The sequence below is a fragment of the Stegostoma tigrinum genome, chromosome 1 (genome assembly GCF_030684315.1).
Source record: "Stegostoma tigrinum isolate sSteTig4 chromosome 1, sSteTig4.hap1, whole genome shotgun sequence".
Lineage (NCBI taxonomy): Eukaryota > Metazoa > Chordata > Chondrichthyes > Orectolobiformes > Stegostomatidae > Stegostoma > Stegostoma tigrinum.
The window spans coordinates 143,137,813-143,162,394 of NC_081354.1; the positions used below are offsets into that span (position 1 = coordinate 143,137,813).

Here is a 24,582-nt window from a genome sequence, read left to right on the forward strand (position 1 = left end):
TAACTCCCCACCTACATTCACCTTTCCTGGCTCCAAACCCACCTCTTTGACCTGTCTGTCTCCTCTCCACCTATCCTCTCCTCTATCTATCTTTTATCTGCCTCCCCCTCTCTCCCTATATATTTCAGAATCCCCTTCCCCTCCGTTATTTCTGAAGAAGGGTCTCAACCTGAAACATCAGCTTTCCTGCTCCTCTGATGCTGCTTGGCCTGCTGTGTTCATCCAGTTCCATACCTTGTTATCTCAGATCTCCAGCATCAGTAGATCCTCCTATCTCCCGTACACCACATCTGCTTGCCTGACCTAACATTTCTCCTGAACCAACATCACCATAATAGATTACCTGGACATGATCATGTTGCAGTCTGTGAAATTTTGTGAGATACAACTGCCTGCTGTATATCTTTTATTACATCATTAACCTCACTTTAATAAATATTTAATTGCCTGAAAAATGCTTTGGGATGCCCTGAATTCACAGAAAGTGCCATATAAATGCATAACTTTCTTTCTTATGCTTTTTGGATTTTTAAATATTGCACAGCTCTGTCTCACAACAGGGCCTTCGAATGCCTGTTGCCTTATGGGTATAGAGCAGTGCCAACTGCAAACCCTCGTTTCATGACCCTGTCTGAAATCACTAACTCATTTACATGCAATTTACGTATTTTTCTCATCAACTTGTTCAGAAATGTTATTACGCATCTCCGGAGCAGGTGGGACTTGAACCTGCACTTCTAGGTCCAAAGATAGGGTCACTACCACTGTACCACGACAGGACACTGAAAAAATATGGAATGCTTCACAAATTTGCATGTCATCCTTGGGCAGGTGCTACGCTAACGTTCTCTGTATTGTTCCAGTTTTAGTAAATGCACTGCCGAAACGTACACGCAAAGATATTTCAGTCAGGTCAGACGACAAAGTTATCTGCAAGAACAAAAACAGAAGCAGGTCGGGCAGTGTCTGTGAAGATATAATTAGTTTATTTCATTTCCATCCAGTAATCTATGTGTGAGGTGCTTGTATGTAGACACTGAATGAGTATAGGTTTGGACTCAGTAGCAATGCCCCAAACTCACACCAGACTAGTGACCATGTTTGATAGTAGTTGGAAACTGCAGCTCAGAAACTGCAGCATCATAGATTTACCACTTCCAGGAGAGGAGTAGGTATAGTTTATCAGGAGACAAAAGTCCTAACTTCTTGATGCCAAGTCAAGACGAATTTACAATGATTTCCATGTATAATTATTCTACTTTTCACCACTGTATGAAACAACCTTTCCTGCCCTCCCTCCCTGAAGACCTTCCCAACACATGAGTGTTCTAGCAGTGGTGAGCGGATGATGAGAATCCTGGCTGAATTTCTTCTCCATTTCTCAGGAGTAGGTCAGGCATTATAACTTAGTGGGATGCTACCCCCGCTAACATCAGCCAGCTCAGTAAGCAGCCAAACTACTCATTAATGATAAATGGACCACTTTGTATATCATATATAGAATTTGCTAATACTCATAATTAAACCACCAAATTGGCCAACAAACAGAAAATATTGAATCCTTACTAATGCAACCCATAATTTTCAACAAAAAGAAGAACTACAAGAAGCACAGCCCCATTTGAAAAAAGAGCAAATCTGGACACATTTGTACACAAAGCAAATCAGAGCTGAAAAGCATTGTCCTCTTTGGATGTGTGTTTCCATTATGGGGCATATATCTTTTAAACAGATGCCCCATTACAAAGAAATGGTTACATTACAAAATCTGTTACTTAAACAGCTTTGCTGTTAAACCACATTCTTTTTAAAGAGATAATTCATTGCAGGGACACAGTTCCTTTCTTGAAAATTAAATTCAGCACGACATGCCTGTGTCTTTAAACAGCATATCACCATTATCATGGCTTGATTCTTTAAACAGACATTCTCCTTTAACCACAGCACCAGTTATCTGCTTTCTACTATTATATATAGTAGGTTTGAAGTAAATGTCTCTGGGATTTAATAAACCATGCTGAACACTGATGAATGTGCAACTAGTTTGCCGAAAAATGTTCTGCTTGGATCGGGATTATGCCTGGATCAGAATTTCTATAAACTGTAGATAACTACAAATCTTTTCAGCAAAGCCCATTTAATCATTCAACCATCAATTCAATCTAAACAAAAACCAACAGCAATCACTTAGCCAGCATGTGTATTTTACACGGATGTGATTAGATTTTCTATAACAGGTGAAAACCAGAGTTAAGAGTATTCATTATGCTGAGCATTAAATACCAGATAAGCTTACAGTAGCTCAGTAAAATAGTGTGTTTTAGTAACACTGAGATCTACACCAGGGATCCATTCAGATTAATTCATGCTTCAGGGCATCAAAAACATAGGCTGTTGTAAGCAAATTTACATCAATACTCAACAACCAAGATGAGCAGTCTCACCATACAGCTTGAATTCAAATGCAGCCTCAACATTAGTCTGAGAAAGAACACAGGTACAGTGTCACCACCCTCAGAAAAGATCACCATTTATAGCTTTCCATGGATTGGCAAACACCAACTACCCCTCCCATTCTCACCAGACGATCAGCTTTGAACTGAAGTTGATACAGGCCTACAGGGAAACAGTCCCTTCAAACTGAATCACTGAGGAATAATATTCTCATACACTGTAAGTCTAACATGATTGTAGTATTTCTTTCATTGTCTGAATAAGAAACGACATAAGAATATAATTGCAGATATGACGTTTCTTTTATAAGATTCTGATAAAGTCATGTTTCACTATGAGTGTTCTGTGGACATATTTGCTGATCCTTCTTTGGACCCTTCTATCATGAACCGCAGAAGATGACAAACTCACTCACAGCTTGCGCCTACTCAAATAATATCTAGTAAGGGAATTTTGCACTGTTGTGTTTGCCATCTTTTGTATAACCAAGACACCATTATCTCTTTCAGACAAATGTAAAAGTTCACATACCTCAGTTTTGAAATAGAAAAGGGGACTTAACAGAAGATGTTTTGAAAAAGAGTCATAATGGACTTGGAAAGTTAACTCTGTTTCACTCTCCACAGGTGCTTCTAAACCAGCTGAGTTTCCACAGCAAATTCTGTTTTTAGTTCAGATTCCCACCACCTGCAGTATTTTACTTTTATTAGGGGAGATATCTCCTGTGTTGTGGCCAATATTTATCCTTCAATTAACATACAAAAAAGCAGATTATCTGTTCATTACCACATTGTACTTCATTGCAAATTTTCTGTGGGCAAATTGGCTGCTGTGTTTCCAACAATGCAATGGTGATTCCATCTAAATTGTGCTTCCTGACCTATTAAGCACTTGTGAACATTGTGAGATTGCGAAAAGTTTTGTATAAATATTGTTTTTTTGCCTCACAAAGGATGAACTGTTGAAAACCATAGTGTATAATCTTGTTTAAAAACGAATTTACAGTTCTTATTTATTCTGGGTTCCCAACAAACTCTTGAATGAGTTCAATTAATAGCAATATTGTCATATTAAACTCAAAGAACCGCAGGTGTTGGAAAGATGAACCAAAAACAGAAATCACTGGAAAATCTCAGCAGGTCTGGCAGCATCTATGGACAGAAATCAGAGTTAATGTTTCAAAACCCTTGTTCTGAACTATAATGTTCAGGGTTGTGATGCAGTCAGAAGCTAACAGATCCTGTGGGAAACTCAACTGATGAGACAGTAATTGACCAAATTATATTGGTGAATTTATATTATATTCTGAAGAAGGGCCTAGGCCCGAAATGTCAGCCTTCCTGCTCCCCTGATGCTGCTTGGCCTGCTGTGTTTATCCAGCTCGACACCTTGTTATCTCAAATTATATTGCTTCTGCCTTTTGCAGACAGGGACTTGCTGGACGACATCTCATGTTGTTGGGTTGATGCCAATGTTATAACTGCAACTTGGCTATAGGTGAGCTCATTTTGAAGAGCAATTCTTCAGCAACTGTGGCAGGATGTTGTCAGGTTCCATTCACTTCACTGCAAACAGTGCACTCATTAGTTTCTTTGTATCACATACAGTGAGTAAGCCAGCTGATATTAAGCTTTTTTTTGTGAAGAGGAGAGGAGTTCCTCAGGAGTGGATTGTCCATATGCGCTAAGTTCCAGATAAAGTTCAGGCTTAGCTAATTAGTGGCAAGCAAAGTTCATATCACATGAATGCCAAGCAATGACTATTTGCAATAAGAGAGAATTTATCACACTCCCATTGGCTTTACCACTATCAAAACTTCCACTATAAATAACATGGGAGTTACCATGTACCAGAAACTGAACTTGACAAGCCAAATAAATACCGTAGCTAGAAGAGCAGGTGAGGGACAATGAATTCTATGGAAAGTAATTCACTTCCTGTCTCCCAAAAGCTTCTACACCATCCGTTAGGCAAAAATCTGAAGAATGTTGTAATTCTGTTGGTTTGCCTGGATGAGTGTAGATCCAACAACAGTTAAAAACTTGACATCAGCAATAACAAAGCAGTTCACTTGATTAGCATCTAATCCAACATCGAAAATATTAACTCCCTCTGTTACTTACACAGAATTGCAACAGTATATGCATGTGCAAGATACACTGCAGCTACTCACCAAGGCAATTCAACAGCTCCTTCCAAACCAGTGACATCTACCATATAGAAGAACAGGGGGCGGCCAAAAATCATCCTGGCTTGGAATTATATTTCCCTTCCTTCATTGTCTCTGGGTCAAAATCCCAGATTTCTCTTTGAAACAGCACTGTGAAAGTACCTACATCAGAACTTGGACTGCAATGGTTCAAGAAGACAGCTGAACACCTTCTCGGGACAATCAAAGATGTTAACAATACATATGTTCCATAAACAAATAAAACAAAAATCTCAATTGTTCCAATGCTCCCACCTTTCACCTTAATGAATGATATCACAAGTTGTGTGCACTCTCTTCATGCCTCAATTTTTCATTCTGATCGTTTGTTCAAATCCCCCATGCATTTGGCCTTTGCTTTCTCTGTAACTATCTCTCGGCCTAGAACACTCCAAAACTACATTCCTCCAACTCTGGCTTCCTGCAAATCTGCTTCTCCATATGCACCACTGATAGTAGCTATGTTTTCATGAGGCCCTAAAGTGCACCATCATTCTCCCTCAATCTCAAATGCCTCCTTAAAACCTATTGCTTTCTTCGGTTTGATAGGAATATATTTCTGATTACAATCCACTGAAATGCCTTGGGATATTTCCTTCCATGAAGGTGTAATATTAATGCGGGTTTTTTTGCTGCAGAATAAATGGTTAATAAATTTACATCTGTTCCAGGAACTTCAAAGCTGGGATTTTTCAGCATGGCTAGTATCCATTACAGAGCCCAATATCCATTTTTATACACGAATGCAAAGCCATAATAACAAACATGATTATTTTCTCATTTTTTAAATATACTGCATTGACCCTCTTCAGGCGAAATACATCATGGGTAATGGTGGATGTTGATTTGCAAACATCAGGTCAGTAGTTTCTGAATGAAAATACTCTATTTCTCCTTGAGCATTTCACCTAACAAGGTACATCATAGTGTGACCAAAATGTTTACACATTTTGATAATATGTGAAGATAGGAGTGAAATGCACTTAAAACATCTGGTATCCTGCTGCTCAATCAAATGCATCACACCTACTTTACACCCAAAAAGTGGTGCTGGACTTACCATTTTCAAACTGTTTAGCCTCTGCATTAAATGCTGCAAGTATTTTTATACCAATGCTATTACAACCAACTGAAGGGCTAAATTTAAATATTTCCATAAAGTGACTCTTTTACAATTGGGATGTCTGAGGATTTGATCTTAGGAGTAAATTTGAATAAGCTGCTCTCAATATAAAGAAACCATGAAAAAATTGAAAGGCCAAAAGTGAAAAAAAGAGCATGGTAGTTAGAAAATGTGTGTTTGCTCTGGTTATAAGGAGAAATCCTTCTCACAGGAAAACAGCTTCAACCCCAGCTATCAGCACATCAAGTGCAATATTTTCTCATTTAAAACAGCCCGTATGCAAATAGTTGATGAGGGCGGTCAGAAGTAATATTGAGGTGATATTAATTTTGGGAGTATCTTAAAACTGATATTTCATGTGATATCATTCATTAAGGTCTCACAAATATTGGCAGGTTGAAACTAAAATAAAGAACTCTAGTTAACATTATGGAAAACCTGCATGGGATCCCACAGAAATATGATAATATTACAATCATGTTGTAAGAGTTTGATTTGAAAGGCTGCAGAATTATTCAAATATTCTGCCAAGCACACTGCAAGCTTCTAGCTTTGCAAATTTTAATCTTCTTTAACTGTTTGTTTATTACTTAATTAGCTTCTGGCAAATAACACAACAACACTCAAGTCGCCCATATGGGGCTGCTGTGATAAAAAAAACATAGGAAGTCTGTATAAAGATAATGGATATATAAAGCAAGTCAATTAATTAGAATGTAGGTCCATATTTCCTTGTGTTGGCGCAATGCTTTTCCATGCAAAGCATTGTGGGATTGCATTACTGTGTTTCCAACAACACAGCAGTAAAGGATTTATAGTGTAATCTTTAAAAACAATGCCTATGTTATCATACATAAAAATTATTAGCTCTCATTCCGGTCACCATGCTAGTTTTGTTGGCAATCCACAAGCTCTGCACCATCTACCTGTAACTTTTAATGTTTGTAAATTTTCTGTACTCTGTGAAAATGAGTCTTGGTGCATCAGTAAATATAAAAACACAAATTTCAGTATGTGTGAAATGTGCAAACCTTTCAGGTAGAGTTGCTGTTGTGAACAATCTGGAAATTTTGAAAGAAATGCTAAAGTCTTTTGCTCACTCATTTATCTGTCAATATTCCATTTCCTTCTATCTCCTATCTCGAAGATATTCAGTCCAGGTCAAGGCATGATTTCACAATGCTGATAGCTCTACCGTCTGGCCATTCCACATGTATAAGCTTAGGAAGTGAATGCCAACAAGAATTTCAAGAGAAAGGGCATGATGGATCCACATACAAACAATTCCGACAGGAGTTGCAGGATAGGATTTCCCAGCTTTTCAACATATAGACTAATTGTAATCCTGAGCTGACATTGTTCACTCAGTACAAATGGAATTTGAAATCTGCCAGATGAGTATGGATCAGTGTATTGACTGGACAACTCACTGAACTATTGAGGCAACAGGAAAGTTCAAGTCTTAAACAGCAGACAGGTGTACTTTATCCAACTACACACATTGATATTTCATTTTTTTCGATGAATTTTCCTCAGCTGAAATAAATCAGAAATTCATGGAGATTTGCCATCAGATAGTGTAACAACATTAACTTATACAATTGTTTTCAACAAGTCTTTGGAATACCATGTCATGTGCTGGCACACTGCACGTATCTCTTCTTAAATTTGCGGTAAGATTAAAAACATGAGAACATGTGAAAACACAATCCAAAACCAATCACTAACATAATAAAATGTGAGGCTGGATGAACACAGCAGGCCAAGCAGCATCTCGGAGCACAAAAGCTGACGTTTCGGGCCTGGACCCTTCATCAGAGAGTTCCTGAGATGCTGCTTGGCCTGCTGTGTTCATCCAGCCTCTCATTTTATTATCTTGGAATTCTCCAGCATCTGCAGTTCCCATTATCTCTGACACCAATCACTAACATTTTTTTTCCAATAAGCTCATTCAAATCCTACAATCATTTTCCCAGTTGTAGAAATGTAAAAGAATTGCTTGTTCATGATATGAAACTGCTACTTACTAATTAGCATTCACGCCGCACTTTTTGTGAGTTCCATATATAATAAAACACTTTACCATCAATGAAGTGTAGTCAATGTTGCAATGTAGGAAACAAGGCAGGCAGTTTCAATTCAGCAAGCTCCCAAACTGCAACTGATAGTGGCCAGATAATATACATTTGTGATGTTGATTGAGACTTAAGAATTGGTCGCAATATCAGAATAATTTCCCTGATCTTTTCAATTAATATCATGAGATATGAACCTCCACCTTAGACAGCACACAAGATGCCTGTTGAGCGTCTCAACCAAAATATAATACAAGTGATAGTGCGGCATTCCATTGGTATCGCAAATGAGTGTCAGCCTAGATTGTTGTGGTCAAGTTGTAGATTCCTTGATCCCACAACCTTCTCATAAGATTAAACTGAAAGAACTGTGGATGCAATAAATCAGAAACAAAACAGAAATTGCTGGAAAAGCTCAGCAGGTCTGACAGCATCTGTGGAATGAAATCAGAAGAAAAAACTTGGAACAGAAATTCTGTCAGAGAGAGGAGTACTTGTTCTAGGTCGGCATGCCTACAAGAGAGAAGATTTCTCTCCTCAGATGTTGCCAGACCTGCTGAGTTTTTCCAGTGATTTTTGTTTTTACACTGCTATTACACTCAACCCATTGTTACCCACTGACAGTTCACCTAGTCTGTCTGTTATCCACTCTTATTCACTATATTTTTCTCTCTGGGATCTATCTCCACCTATCCTTTACTCCATAATTGCCCATTCCTAATTGCCTTTAAAATATGATGGTGAACTGCCTACTTGAATCCACTGCAGTCCATTTGGTGTAGGTACACCTGCATGCTGTTAGACAGGAAATTTAGCATTTTGACCTCACTACTTAAAGAACAGTAATATATTCCTAGCCAAGACAGTGAGTCGCTTGGAAGGAAAATGGTAAGTGATATTATTCCCATGTTTATGCTGCCATTGTCCTTCTAGATAGCAGTGATTGTGAGAGAGGAGTTATCTAAAGATACTTTGTGAAGTTTTGCAGTGCATCTTTGTAGATGGTACACACTATTGCTACAGTGCATTAGTGGGAGAGGGAGTAAATGCTTATGGGTGTAGCATCAATCAAGTGGGTTGCTTTGTCCTCGATGATGTCAAGCTTCTTGAGTGTTTTTGAAGATGTACTCATCCTGATAAATGGGGAGTATTCCATCCCACTCCTGACTTGTGCCTTGTAGACGGTAGACAGGCTTTGGGGAGTCAGGAGGTGAGTTACTCACTGCAGTAATCCTAGCCTCTGACCTGCTCATTAGATGGCTAGTCTAGTTCAGCTCCTGGTTAATGACACCCAGCAGCATGGATAGTTGCAGCAAAACCTCTGGAATAAGCTGAAATAAAGAATGATAAAAACCTAATAACTGTTTTAAAATCAAAGGATAATATACAGGTGAAGAGAGAAAAATAAACTGCTATTCAGGTTTATATTACACATGTGCAGGTACTTTTAAATAAAATTGGATGCAAGCATGTGCAATCAGAATTTATCATAAGATGGTTGGTGTCAGCAGACACTCTTAATGTTAATCCCTAGGATGTTTATAATGTGGCGTGGGGGTGGTGGGAGGGTTCAGTAATAGTAATGCCACTGAATGTCAAGTGGCGATGGTTGCATTTTCTTTTTTTAGAGACAGTCATTGCCTGGCACTTGTGTGGCACGAATGTTACTTGCAGTTGCCAGTCCAAATGCTTATTTCCGATTAAAGCTGGTAGAAAACGTCAAAGTTTTCAACAATTTATGCACCTACACTCTGATCATGTTCATAGTTGCAGCATTCCAGCTCACCTATAATTATGATTAGACCATAAAGGCATTGAATTCAGTATTGAGAGACCATACTTGATCATTCTGCTCCCTGCTATGATTTGTCATCACTATAGAAACTGTGGCAAAGCAAAATTATAGGATATATGAATAGCACATCTGTGTAATGACTGAGCCTCCCCCATTATACATATGAAGGGCATACACATAACGGACCACTTCCTCATTCTCCTTTTGCAATGTACAATTAAATCAAATGAAAGCTTTCAAATTAGCATTATCAACTGAATTCAAAATGAACCTTCTACAACTAGATTTTGCAATCTTATGACTATAACAAGTTTGCAATTTTAGTTGAGGAATGCAAATGGTCAGGGTTGAATTCTTTTAAAATTAAAAAGCCTAAGATGAGGTACTATGAAAGACTGTAGTGCCGCATAGAAGAGTAAGATTGTGAGAACTTAACTTTAACACAGAGAAAGAAGGGCATTTTTTCATAGTTCGATGATTAGGAGGGAATGTTCATAGTTGTATCGACAAAATAAAGCACAATAAAAATCCGTCACAGGAGAAAGAGATTAAAAGTTAGAGATGAGAAAACAGTCACTTATTAGATATCAAGTTTTCTGTAAATTTATTTAAGTGTGAGAAATGAGTAAACAGAGATTGCTAGGAACTTAAAATGCATTGTATTATACATCATCCATTGAAAGCAATGGGTTCATTGGCTGAACTCCTTTTCTCACCACAATTTCTTGAGTTGTACTAGGTTTCTCATACAAAGGCTGAAACACAATTAGTGGTGTGCTTGAACAATTGGGTTCCAATAATTTTAAATATATTAACATATATTATTTCTTTCTAATTAGTCTTTTGTATTTCCTTTAATTGTGACCTTCCCTTACATGTCAGTTGATTGTAAGTTTCCTAAATAGGAGTTAAATTGAAAACTATAAAATTGGAAATCTGAAATGTAAAGAGTGAAAATATTGGAAATTTATAATCTGTTAAAGAGAACCAAAATCCTGCAGCTTTCTTTTTGTGGAAGCTGTTAATGGGTTTGCATTCATGAAATCCATTTGTCCTTCCCCTTACTCCATCTTCTTAGCTAATCTGGTCAGGCTTGTATAAAACTGTTTCTCCACCCTCACTATCCTCATTATACTGAAGATTGGTGAGGGTGGTGGCTTAATGGTAATGAACTGGACATTCATCCAGAACTTCAAGTGAAATAATCGCATAGAGGCCAGGAACCCATCACTAAGTCATCCTTTATTTACAGATGAAAAACTTTACAACTGCCACATTCTGAGTCAGCTCTAGGACAGGTAGTATCTCCCACACTCCCCTTTTTAATCTGTCAACCAGGGCTCCCTGATCGGACCAGATTAACAGCACCAATCAGGGAACTCGTATTCTAAAGTCCAGCTGGCTGACCTTGTTACAAACATTACAATCAGGCTTATGTTTTACAGACATGTGATCAAATCACACCTTAGCAGATTGTGAAATCTGGATTCAATAACAAAAGCTGGAATTAAAAGCTAGCATAAAGGAGACAATTGTAAGCATTTTACAACCATTGTTGTAAAAAAAATCCAATTCAGTAATGTCCTTTACATGTTCCTACATGTGACTCTGGATCCACAGCAATATGGTTGGATCTTAAATCCTCTCTGAGCAATTAGGAATGGGCAAAATACTGGCCCTGCAAGTAACACTAACATACCATGAGTTAAAAGTAAAACAAAATTGGAAAAAAAATGCAAAAAAAATTACGTACAGATTTACAGCACTCGCAGAATTATTTTTGCTTTTGTGACCTCCTAAGATATTTACATGAGTGCTAACAAATGCTGACTGACAATTGATCAATATATTCAGACAATATTCCTTACAACAAAGTGGTGGGATAGAATTGCTCAGTGGAAATAGGAGCAGACTGCAGTTAAGGTCTCCAGTCTTAAGGGCCATAAATACAAAATTAAATCTAATAGATTTAGAATAAAAGCAAAAGATGCTTCAATGATTGAGGAACTATGGCAACATTCAAACAGACACCTAGGTTAAAATCTTACCACGGCAGATGATGGAATATGAATTCGCTAAAAATCTGGAATTAAGAGTCTAATGATGAGTACAAATCCATTGATGATTGTTGTGAAAACCCATCTGGTTCGCTAATGTTCTTTAGGGAAGGAAACTACCATCCTTACCTGGTGACTCCAGACCTGCAGCAATGTGGCTGACTTTTAATTGGGAATGTGTGATAAATGCTGGCCTAGCCAGCGACGCCCTCATCTTGTGAATGAATGAAAAAAAGAGAATAAAGGAAAACATGAGCATGTTGTACTGGCATGTGATAATGGGAACTGCAGATATTGGAAAATCCAAGATAATGAAATGTGAGGCCGAATGAACACAGCAGGCCCAGCAGCATCTCAGGAGCACAAAAGCTGACGTTTCGGGTCTAGACCCTTCATCAGAGAGGGGGATGGGGTGAGGGTTCTGGAATAAATAGGGAGAGAGGGGGAGGCGGACCAAAGATGGAGAGAAAAGAAGATAGGTGGAGAGGAGAGTACAGGTGAGGAGGTAGGGAGGGGATAGGTCAGTCCAGGGAAGACGGACAGGTCAAGGAGGTGGGATGAGGTCGGCAGGTAGGAGATGGAGGTGCGGCTTGGGGTGGGAGGAAGGGATGGGTGAGGGGAAGAACAGGTTAGGGAGGCAGAGACAGGTTGGGCTGGTTTTGGGATGAAGTGGGTGGAGGGGAAGAGCTGGGCTGGTTGTGTGGTGCAGTTGGGGGAGGGGACGAACTGGGCTGGTTTTGGGATGCGGTGGGGGAAGGGGAGATTTTGAAGCTGGTGAAGCCCACATTGATACCAAGATAATGAGATGTGAGGCTGGATGAACACAGCAGGCCTGGCAGCATCTCAGGAGCACAAAAGCTGACGGCATCCACTGTACTCGGTGTAGCTTCCTCTACATTGGGGAAACCAAGCGGAGGCTTGGGGACCGCTTTGCAGAACACCTCCGCTCAGTTCGCAATAAACAACTGCACCTCCCAGTCGCAAACCATTTCCATTCCTCCTCCCATTCTTTAGATGACATGTCCATCCTGGGCCTCCTGCAGTGCCACAATGATGCCACTCAAAGGTTGCAGGAACAGCAACTCATATTCCGCTTGGGAACCCTGCAGCCCAATGGTATCAATGTGGACTTCACCAGCTTCAAAATCTCCCCTTCCCCCACCGCATCCCAAAACCAGCCCAGCTCTTCCCCTCCACCCACTGCATCCCAAAACCAGTCCAACCTGTCTCTGCCTCCCTAACCTGTTTTTCCTCTCACCCATTCCTTCCTCCCACCCCAAGCCGCACCTCCATCTCCTACCTACTAACCTCATCCCACCTCCTTGACCTGTCCGTCTTCCCTGGACTGACCTATCCCCTCCCTACCTCCCCACCTATACTCTCCTCTCCACCTATCTTCTTTTCTCTCCATCTTCGGTCCGCCTCCCCCTCCCTCCCTATTTATTCCAGAACCCTCACCCCATCCCCCTCTCTGATGAAGGGGCTAGGCCCGAAACGTCAGCTTTTGTGCTCCTGAGATGCTGCTGGGCCTGCTGTGTTCATCCAGCCTCACATTTCATTATCTTGCACTGGCATGAACTGGTTGGGCTGTAACTGTACTGTAACATTTACATATTCCAAGGTATTTGAATCATTTTCCTTTCAACAGATAGCCTATTTAGGTTACACAGTAATTTGGGGGCTTATTACACCTTTACATAAATGTTATCTGTTAACTGATTTCCTATTTTAAAGTTTGGACTGACATTTGAATGCCCACTGTTGCCTAGCTACCTCCTATTCAAAGAGAAGGCAGTTTCCCATTAAACCTGGGGTTAAGCCTTTTCTGCTGCACTGCGATCATGCAGTCCAGGTAGTTGAAGATCTTATACTATGAATTATGATTAAGCTTGTTATCTCCATGCAAAAATGCCAAACTGAGCAATAAAGGATATTTTAAATATCTCTACTAAATAAACTGTACAACTTCATGATTTCTGTAATGCTAGTCCTTCGCCTCATACCTCTTCACCATCCCTCAGCACATACGAAATGCCATCGGTCTGAACATTCGCTGTTTTATCTTAGTCCCACTAGCTGTCATTAAACGACTCATTGCCTGAGTCTGGTACACCTCAAGAAGACATTGGGCTTTTACGTAAAGGTGAGGCTGTCATTCCAGTAAATCTGCCTTCTGCCTCCAAATGTCACCAGGAAAATGTCACATATGATTTGCATGCATTAGGCAGGTAACAAATGACAAGAATTCAAAACCTCCTAAATGATTAATGATTTCGGGGTCATTCTTTTAAATTGTTTCAATGGTCTGTAGTAATTCTAGAGACACTAAGCCAGATATCTGTATCTGTTATGACAAGGCAATGAAAATGCCAGGCACTGTCATCTGAATAATAAATGTATCGCGGATTTTTCAATCACCCTTGCACTATATAAGTCCTCTCTACCAAATACTTCATGTATACATTAAAAATCTGGATAATAGCTATACATATATGAGATTCTTTTAAAGTATTCAAATTAAAATCTTCCTAATGACTAACATTGAGAATGATTAAATTTAAAGTTACATTCTATCTTTTTTTATCTCTTGTGGCTTAGTTCCTCTTAATCACTTATTGTAAAACAGTTACGTTTAAAACCTATTTTGCAGTGCACTTCAAGATATAAATTGCTGCTGATTGAGCGATTGAGAGATCCATGAATCTGACATGTAATTGGCGTCCATGAGAGTTGACTAAGGTGTGAGGTTTTTTTCAATGGCACATATTTTGAATAATTTTAAGGCTCTCTTCCCTATGCTAAATTCACTTAATATTGTCACTTTAGTGTTAAAGTCCGACTGCAGCCTGGTGTACCGAACAGATATTTTTAAACACATCAAATACAACAGATGCTTTTTGCAAAAGTTCAGAATTTCAAAGTGTTTGTACAATTTTTTTAAATTAAGCAGGCAAAACAAATTGTGGGCTTTTGAATAAATGTCTCATATTCCCAAATTAAACTTATTGACTTTTGCATTTGACTCTTCTTTTTCCACATTACGATATTGGTTTTCTATTTTAAGCTCCTTTCCAGTTTGCAGAGCATTCATTATCTATTACCCGTTGAAGAAAATAGCTCATATTAAGTGTTACAGAGATAGTAGGAACGGCGGATGGTGAAGAATCTGAGACAACAAGGTGTAGAGCTGGATGAACACAGCAGGCCAAGCGGCATCAGAGGAGCAGGAAAGCTGACGTTTTGGGTCTGGACCCTTCTTCTGAAAATGGATGACAAAGCTTTGTTTCTACAGTTTGGCAAATTCACTACTAATGGCAATGCTAACTTCCACTGTGTTGTAGCCTGCCTGAGATGAAATATGAGGGAACTGATGTCTCCGCTGAGCGGGTATGAAAAGAGGAACTGAGGCCTGGTCAGTTAAGCTATCACCTTGGTGCATGGCAGATCAGGCTTGAGGAACTGAATAGCCTACTCCTGCTCCTATTTCCTATGATCTTAAGATGAAATATAGACTTTTGTTGCATGAGTCATTGATATGATTTGGTTGATTATCAGATATCCAGTTCAGCTTCAATCTGAACAGTAGGTAGGAAACAGGAATCTCAGGGCAGGGCCAATAGTTATACACAAAAAGAAAAGCTGGTCTGCTTATTGCTCAATCTGCTGTTTGTTTTGAGACCCCTGCAGGTCCCGTAATCTACAGGAATCTAAGGTCAGGTCTTTGTTCAAGACTTCAGTAGAAATCTGATGTGCACAAGATATGTGCGTTCAGGGAATTGAAGCATGTGCTCCCCTAGTGTATTCACGGATGAATGATCGGGCTGTACCAATCACAGATAAAGTCTCAGTAAGCCCCGGGGCCAAGGAAGGAGAGGAACTTGATGCAAGTCTGTGTTGCCTCACTGTGCCTGGGAAATGTTGATTTCTCATGTGCATCAAAGAGAAAAAATCAACATCATATCTGAACAAAAACGCATGCCAAACTACACAACATTTAGAAAATAGAAAGATAAGCCCATTGTGATGATTAACCTTTTCTCCTACCCTGGTGCAGTGGTACCCTTCTTATAGTAGAAGAACTCAATCTTCAATATGACAAGATTCTACCATGCCTACCCCAGTCTGTAATAACAATGTTCAACCATAACTATGGATTCCTCTTAACAGGAACTTGCTCTTAATGAAATTTGCTGTTATAAAGAATTTACTTTTCCACTGTTATTGATCCAGAATCAGGTGCTCACAGTTGGGATAAATTGCTCTTCAGCTACATGCCTTTAATACATCGTTTGGTATTAAATCAGATGTCAAATTTGATTTTGAATCCAATGCCCTTGTGCCTGCCAGCTTCAAAGACATCCCATTTATACACAGTTGCTTTCTAGAGCTGGCATTTAGGATAATGTTTACTGTTACTTCCTGATAATACTCTGCTGTCCTCCAAATTATGTTGGCTACTGTGCTGAAGCACACAAAGTTTTTAAATATTGTTTCTTCATCTTTTGCAGTTTAACACACTTGTACAGCTCAAGGTCAATTCATTAATATGGTGCTCATATACAACTCCAACACTAATAGTGTGCAGCAAGTGACTTGCTCAGGCTGGATGCAGACAAGCAACTTTTTTTTAGATTAGATTCCCTACAGTGTGGAAACAGGCCCTTCAGCCCAACAAGTCCACACCGCCCCTTGCAGCATCCCACCCAGACCCATCGCCCTGTAACCTTCCCACCCCTGAACACTCTGGGCAATTTAGCATGGCCAATCCACCTAGCTTGCACATCTTTGGACTGTGGGAGGAAACCCATGCAGACACAAGGAGAACATGCAAACTCCGCACAGAGAGTTACGCGAGGCTGGAATCAAACCCGGGTCCCTGGCGGTGTGAGGCTGCAGTGCTAACCCCTGAGCCACTGTGCCGCCCCAATATGGTAGTTAAAGATATCAAGGTGTTCTGATTAGATCTTTCCATGGCTTGGGTCCATTCTCTAGCTCCACAAATTACTAATGTGATCCAATTCTCCAAAATTGTGCATTGTTCAAACTCTGGCCTTTTGTGTATATTCCACTTTCTTCACCTTGCCACTGGGGACTTGCCTTTTGCCATCTAGGAATTACCTGCCTCTCACCTCTCTACGTTTCTCTCTTTTTCTTGTACTATGACATTCCTCGATAGCATACCTTTGACCAAGTATTTTGCTCGCTACCCCAAATCCCCTTCTTTGGCTCAGTGCAAGCCTTTGTCTGACTACAGAGTGCCTTGGATGCTCTATGATGTTAATGCACACTATAAAATGTTTCTGTTTTATTTTGTTTTTCTCTGAAGTGGATGAGGTATAAAATTGCCATGTCTGGGTACAAACCAAACCATGGAGAGGAAAGAAATATATGAAGATGCTGCAGATCATATTTTTGGTGCTCGGAATCCAGGAATGAATTGTATGCACTGACTTAGCCATCCTAGCACTCTGAAATTCAGAGCTGCTTCGTCAGTATGCCTACCCTCTGAGGTGTGGCTGAGTTTCATGTATTTCCACGACTCGGTGCATAGGGTCATCCATTCCACCAAAGGGCAGCAGATCCTACAAATCCAGACATAAATTCAATGTTCTGTTGCAATGCTAAATGCAGCATAAGTCCAGTAATCTATAAAACGCAGCCACTTCTTATTTTGAGAAGCAAAGCTAACTTCATTAGGCAGCTAAAGGCAGCACATTAAGAGAATCCTTGAGCCATGACGATGCGTACTAATGAAACTAACTTTTCTTCACCTTTTCTGAAGAGTGTCTTCACACATTCAAGGACTTGTGTCATGCAACTGTGGGTGATTTATAGATGATGAACATAATAAGCTGCAGGGCAAAAAAAATAGACATAGGAACTAGTGCAAAAGCTGAATCTAATTGGGAAAAATTAAGAAACAACAGGGGAACTATTACTTTATTGGGACTATATTGCGGACAGTTAAATGTTTGAATCAAGATTCAGGAGAGAACAGTAATAAATTATGTCCAACAAGACCTGGACAATATCCAGTCTTGGGCTGAAAAGTGGCAAGTGACATTTGTGCCACATAACCTCTCGGCAGTAAGAGACAGTCTAACCACTATCCTTGACCTTCAACAGCATTACTGAATCCACTATTATCATCATCCAGGGGCTTTTGATTGACCAGAAGATGAACTGGACTAGGCATATAAATGCAATGGCTACAACAGCAGGTCAGGGAGCTAGGAATACTGTGTTGAGTAACTTAACTCCTGACTCCCCAAAGCCTGTTCACCATCTCAGGCATTAGTATGAGGGAATACTCCCTCTTTGCCTGGATTAGTACATTTCCAAGAAAACTCAAAAAACTTGACACCATCTAGGACAAAGCAGACTGCCAGACTGATACCTTATCCACAAACATTCACTCCCTCCACCACTGATGCTCAGTAGGAGCAGTGTATACTATCTACAAGATGTACTGCAGAAATTCACCAAAGATCCCATATATAGAACTGTTACAAAACAGAAAGATGCTATTCCACCCATTATGTCACAGTTGGTTTCCTGAGAGATCAATGTAGCACGTACCACTCTCCTGCCTTCTCCCTGCAGCTCTGCAAATCTTTCCTCATCATATCCTTATCCAGTTTCCTTTTCAAAATCATAATTTTGAGTTGTCTTCAGCACATTTTGAGACCATGCATTCCCAACTCTGATCATTCACTGCTTTAAAAAGAGATCTTCATCACATGTCACTGGTTCTTTGCCATTCATTTTAAATTGGTGTCTTCAGAATTTTGACCTTTGCAAAGGGAAATGGTTTCTCCATAGCTACTCTGTGCGGACCTCTCATGTAGTGACAAACTCTTGGACTAACCCACTCTATCTTGGTACCTTTCTCACTGTTTTGAAAGAAAAAAATTGAAATACCATTTTTGTTTAAATGCACCTTGGCTGCCCAAAGTGGTAAAATTTAACTTATTTCCATGGCCTAAGTTGAGAATTTTACCAACAGAATAGTTATGGGGCAGAGAACAAGTAAAACCAAAATAATCATATAGCATGTGAGGCTGGATGAACACAGCAGGCCAAGCAGCATCTCAGGAGCACAAAAGCTGACGTTTCGGGCCTAGACCCTTCATCAGGGGTCTAGGCCCGAAACGTCAGCTTTTGTGCTCCTGAGATGCTGCTTGGCCTGCTGTGTTCATCCAGCCTCACATTTTATTATCTTGGAATTCTCCAGCATCTGCAGTTCCCATTATCTCTAATCATATAGCATCATGCTTATTCTGAGGAATGAATTCTGATCATTTCAAAATTGAAGCTTCAGCAATGAATCGTAAAGGTATATGCACAGATATAACCTGTGGCTAAAATCTACTCTTTTTTCTCAAGTGCAGCCTGAATTGGTATTCCTCACACCAAGATCTCAACAGGTTCCTCTGGCGTTTGGTCCCCAATATCCACAATTCATTCTTTAAAATCCTGAGAGAGTTTTTCAAAGAGCTATGCGGTCTCTTTAAGATACAAGAAGGATTTAAAGAAAAACTGCACAACTCTGAACATAAAAGCAGAAATAAATCTTGCAAAAATATACTAATTTATGCTAATAAAATATTAAAATATTTTTACAATTTTATGTGAAATAAATATATCAGCTTTTAATATGGATTAAATATGTGGCAGCAAAGCAGTTTGGTTTTATATAACCAAACTGCTGAACTGGGGCACGATAGTGCGGGTGGGGTCATGGGGGCGGGGGGAGCGGTGGGCATTGGGGAGAAGCATGGCTTAATATTTGACATTTATTACAGAGCTGAAAAACTCCTCAGAATACCTGAGCCTTGTTGATTGCTTCAATTTGTGAAGCATAGAAACAAGTTAAAATTAAGTAATATTACATTTATAAATTACTAATGAAAACTAGGCGGCCTCAGTCTGAATAGATATTCATGTCACAGTCCCAGTTGTCAACTACATCTTCAGAGATATTATAACCAAACCCTGGTGTGCAATGCACAGTCGGAGACTTTTAACAGCAAGCACTCACTACACCTTGTGAAACATTTCACTCTTATTATACACCTATTAATAGATTGCAGTTGCTGTAATGTTTGCAAAAGCCCAGTAGACTTGGTTGTGTATTGCAATGTTGGCTTCTCATCTCACTGGGCTGGAGTTTTACTTTGATTGTCACAGATTATGGGGGACATGAAAAATCAAATCAAAATAGCAAGACAAAACTAAATGGAAAAAAAATCAAAATATAATTATTCCAGGGAATCAGAGATAGGAGCCACTCACTGCTGATGCATGAGATTCTTTATCACATTTCTTGAAGACAGTTCAGTCAGACAGAGGCCCATTATTAGTAATGTGACCATATTATTCCCTTGTTACCTCTGTAGAATGATCTTAAGTCATCAACACTACAGAATACAAACCTTCTGCTGACTATAATGATGTTGCACACTGCATTCAAACTTAGAAATGATGACATCTCTTTGGTATTAATGCGCTGCCAACTCATCATTGTTATTGTATAAGATTGTTTGCTCTATATTATCTTTTGGTTTTCTGAAGAAGCATTACATTTTTCTCATGCCAGTTGCAATAAGTCTCAATTTTGTCATTAGCATTTATTAGATATGAATTGATCTCTTGTGACATTGATGTGTTAGTTTGTGGCTCAAAATATCACATAGAACACTGAATGTTACCCATATTAAACTCATGAAACCATTTTGACTCTCTTTGATATCTTAGGCTTGTCTCTGAAATGTGTTTTGCTTATTTGAGTGAGGGATGAAGACTAACTCTTGAGTATAGGCTTTGGGCCTGTGAAAGTTGGATCTGCTATCAATATGCTGCTTTCTAGGGCACCTTATATTTTTTGGGTCAAGGACACTTCACTGCTGCTGTGACTAGTGTGCTTGTTTCAGAGGTGCTAGGTTGCATCAAGAGATTTGGGCTTCCCTAGAGAAAAATCTTTCAACAGCCCGTTCCCATTTTTGTCAGGGAATCCAGCTTGGGGAGTAAACAAACTCACTGCAGTATGCTTAAGGTGCCTGACACAGAGTAACTGGGCCAATTTTCTTCAGGGCAGCTAAAAAGACAACAGTTGCAACTTAAAGAAATATATATCTCGATCCAAAGTATGTAAAAAATCACTGAAGAATTTCATCCAGCCCTTCATGCTTCTGCCCGTCTAAGAATTCTGTTCTACAATTGGTCAGTGACATTGTAGGCTAAAATACCTCAAATGCATATCCAAGGAGTTTCTGAATGTGATGAAGGTTTGTATGATTACCAGCTTCTCAGGTGCAGAGGTACATAAGACCAGAAGATATTAGAGCAAAATTAGGTCATTTGGCCCATCAAGTGTTCGCTGCCATTTGTTCATGGCTGATATATTACACAACCGCATTCTCCTGCCTTCTCCCCGTAACTGCTGATCCCTTTATGAATCAAGAACCTACCTATCTCTGTCTTAAATATACTCAATGACTTGGCCTCCACAGCCCTCTGTATCAATGAGTTCCACAGGTTAACCGCAATCTGGCTGATGAAATTCCTTCTCATCTCAGTTCTAGAATGTCATCCCTTCACTCTGAGGCTGTAACCTCGGGTCCTAGTCTCTCCTACTAAAGGAAATATCTTCTCCACATCCACTGCATTGAGACCTCTCAGTATTCTATAAGTTTTGGTTAGATTCCCCTTCATCCATCTAAACACCTTGAGTACAGGCCCTGGGTTCTTAGCCACTCCTCAATTTTTCAACCCTTCATCTTTGCAATTATTCATGTAAAACTCCTCTGGACCCTCTTCAAGGCCAACACATCCTTCCTTATGTACGGAGGCCAAAACTGCTCACAATATTCCAAATAAAATCTGACCAAAGCCTTACATAGCCTCAATAGTACATCTTTGTTCTTGTATTCTAGCCGTCTCAAAATGAATGCCAAAATTGCATTTGTCATCCTGTCTGCCAACTAAAACTGCATATTAACTTTGTGAGAATCCTGAACCATGGCTCCATTATCCATTTGTGCTTCATGTTTCTGAAAGATTTTCTCATTTAGGAAATAATCAATGCCTCTTTTTCCCAATAAAGTGTAGAACCTCACACTTTCCCACATTGTATTCCAACTGCCACTTCTTTACCCACTCTCCTACCCTGTCTAAGTCCTACTGCAGCCTCCCCGCTTCCTCAACACTCAGTCCCTCTACCTCTCTTTGTGTCATCTGCAGACTTAGTAACAAAGCTCTCAGTTCATTCATCAAGATTGTTAACGTATAATGTAAATAATTGTGGTCCCAACAGTGACCCCTGTAGAGCTACACTAGTCACCAGCTGCCATTCCTGCAAAAGCATTCCATGTCCCCAGCAAATCCTCTAGTTCCTGATCCCTAATGTCATAGGGTCTACTCTTATTTAGCAACCATCTGTGCAGCACGCTTTCAACTTCTAGAAATCCAAATAGATCGAATCAACTGGCTTTCCTTTGTCCAATTTGTTTGTGACCTCCTGAAAGAATTGTATCAGATATGTCAGGCATGATTTGCCCTTGATGAAGCTGTGTTGACTCAGCCCTATTCTATCATACGTTTCTAAGTACACCACAATCTCTTTCTTAATAATTGCTTTTAAAATCTTATCACAATTAAGGTCAGGCTAACTGACCTATGGTTTCCTGTCTTCTCCTTTCTTAAAGGGCTGTTACATTAACCATTATCCATTCCTCTGAGACCCTCCTTGAGAACTCTGTGGGAAACCAGGGAAGGGACTGCTGGGCCCCTGGCTGAGGTATTTGTATCATCTATAGCCATGGGTGAGAGGCAAGAAGACTGGAGACTGGCTAATGTGGTGCCACTATTTAAGAAAGGTGATTTAGGAAAAACCAGGGAGCTATAGACCAGTGAGCCTAACATCAGTGCTGGGAAGGTTGTTGTAGGGAATCCTGAGGGACTGGATTTACATGTATTTGTAAAAGCAGGGGCTGATTAGGGATAGTCAATATAGCCTTTGAATGGGAAGTCATATCTCACCAAATTAATTGAATTTTTTGAAGTAACAAAGAGGATTGATGAGGGCAGAGTGGTGGACGTGATGCATATGGACTTCAGTAAGGCATTTAACAAGGTTCCTTATGGTATACTGATTAGCAAGGTTAGATCACATGGAACACAGGGAAAGCTAGCCATCTTGTTAAAGAACTGGCTCAAAAGATGGAGGATGGTGGTGGAGGGTTGCTTTTCAGATTGGAGGTCTGTGACCAGTGGTTTTCAACAAAGATCAGCGCTGGGTCCATTGCTTTTGTGCTTTATATAAATGATTTGGATGTGAACGTAGGAGGTATAGTTAGTTAGTTTGCAGATGACACCAAAATCTGAGGTGTAGTGTACAGCAAAGAAGGTTGCCTCAGAGTACAACGTGACCTTGATGAGACAGTCCAATGGGTCGAGGAGTGGCAGATGGAGTTTAGATAAATATGAGGTGTTGCAGTTTGGAAAGGAAAAATGGGACAACACTTATACTCTTAATGGTAATGTCCTGGGGAGTGATGCTCAGCAAAGAGACCTTATAGTGCAGGTTCATACTTCCATGAAAGTGGAATCCCAAGCAGACAAGATTGTGAAGAAGGCATTTGATATACTTCCCTTTGTTGGTCAGTGCACTGAGCATAGGAGTTGGGAGGTCTTGCAGCAGCTGTATTGCACGTTGGTTAGGCCTCTTTTAGAATACTGCATTCAGTTCTGGTCTCTCTGCGACAGGAGGATGATAAGAAGCTTGAAAGAGTTCAGAAAAGATTTACAAGAACGTTGGCAGGTTTGGAGGATTTGAATTATAGAGACAGACTGAATAGACTGGATCTATTTTCCCTGGAGTGTCGGAGGCTGCGTGGTTACCTTGTGGAGATTTATAAAATTCTAAGGGGCATGGATAGGGTAAATAGCCCAGGGCTTTTCCTCAGGGTGGGAGAGTCCAAAACTAGTGGGCGTTAGTTTAGCGTGAGGGGGCAAGGTTTAAAAGGGACCTAAGGGGCAATGTTTTCACACAGAGGGTGGCGCATGTATGAAATGAGCTGCCGGAGGAAGTGGTAGAGGCTGGTATAATTACAACATCTAAAAGGCATCTGGATGGGCCAAATGCTGGCTAATGGGTCTAGATTAATGTAAGATATCTAGTTGGCATGGACAAGTTGAACTGAAGGATCTGTATCCATGCTGTACCGATCTCTGACTGTATGACTCCAGTGATTCCCAAATGATCACCACTTTTGTCTCTAAAATCTCCTCACCTATGTCCTTCAGAACTCTGGGGTTTTGTTCGTCTGGTCCAGGTGATCTATCCAACTTCAGACCTTTCAGTTTCTTTCCTGCACCTTCTCGTTAGTGATGGCTACTTAATTCACTTCTACCCACTGACTCTTTTGAGGTTGTGGTATGTTGCTGATATCTTCAACTGTGGAAACTGATGAAAATTGTCTGTTCAGTTCCTCTGCCATTTCTTTGTTCCCTGTTAGTAGTTATCCAGCCTCATTTTCCAGCAGTCCAATGGCCACTCTTGCTTCTCTCTTACCTTTTAGACATCTCAAACGCTCTTGCAATCTTCTTTTATAGTATTAGTTAGCTTACCCACATATTTCATCTTTTTTCCCCTTCATTGGTTTTTAAATTGCCCTCTGCTAGATTTTAAAAGCTTCCCAATCCTTTGAATTCCCACTAACCTTCACTACAACGTATACTTTGCATTTTGCATTTGTGCTGTTCATAACTTCCCTGACAGCTATGGTTGCCTTGTTGACATTTTAATCTGCTTTTTCTTCCTTGTGATGAATTTTGCTGCCTCCCCCCCTCCCCATTTATCCTCAGAA

General features: G+C 39.9%; 1 protein-coding gene and 1 non-coding gene across 16 annotated transcripts in view; both read right to left on the minus strand.

The window, feature by feature from the left end:
- The window catches only part of celf4 (CUGBP, Elav-like family member 4), a 1,237,212-nt gene that overhangs the window by 823,870 nt on the left and 388,760 nt on the right, over window positions 1–24,582 (minus strand). The window lies entirely within an intron of this gene.
- Window positions 787–891, minus strand: LOC125460100 (U6 spliceosomal RNA). Its single transcript, XR_007249180.1, has one exon. It is a non-coding gene; the product is annotated as a U6 spliceosomal RNA (small nuclear RNA).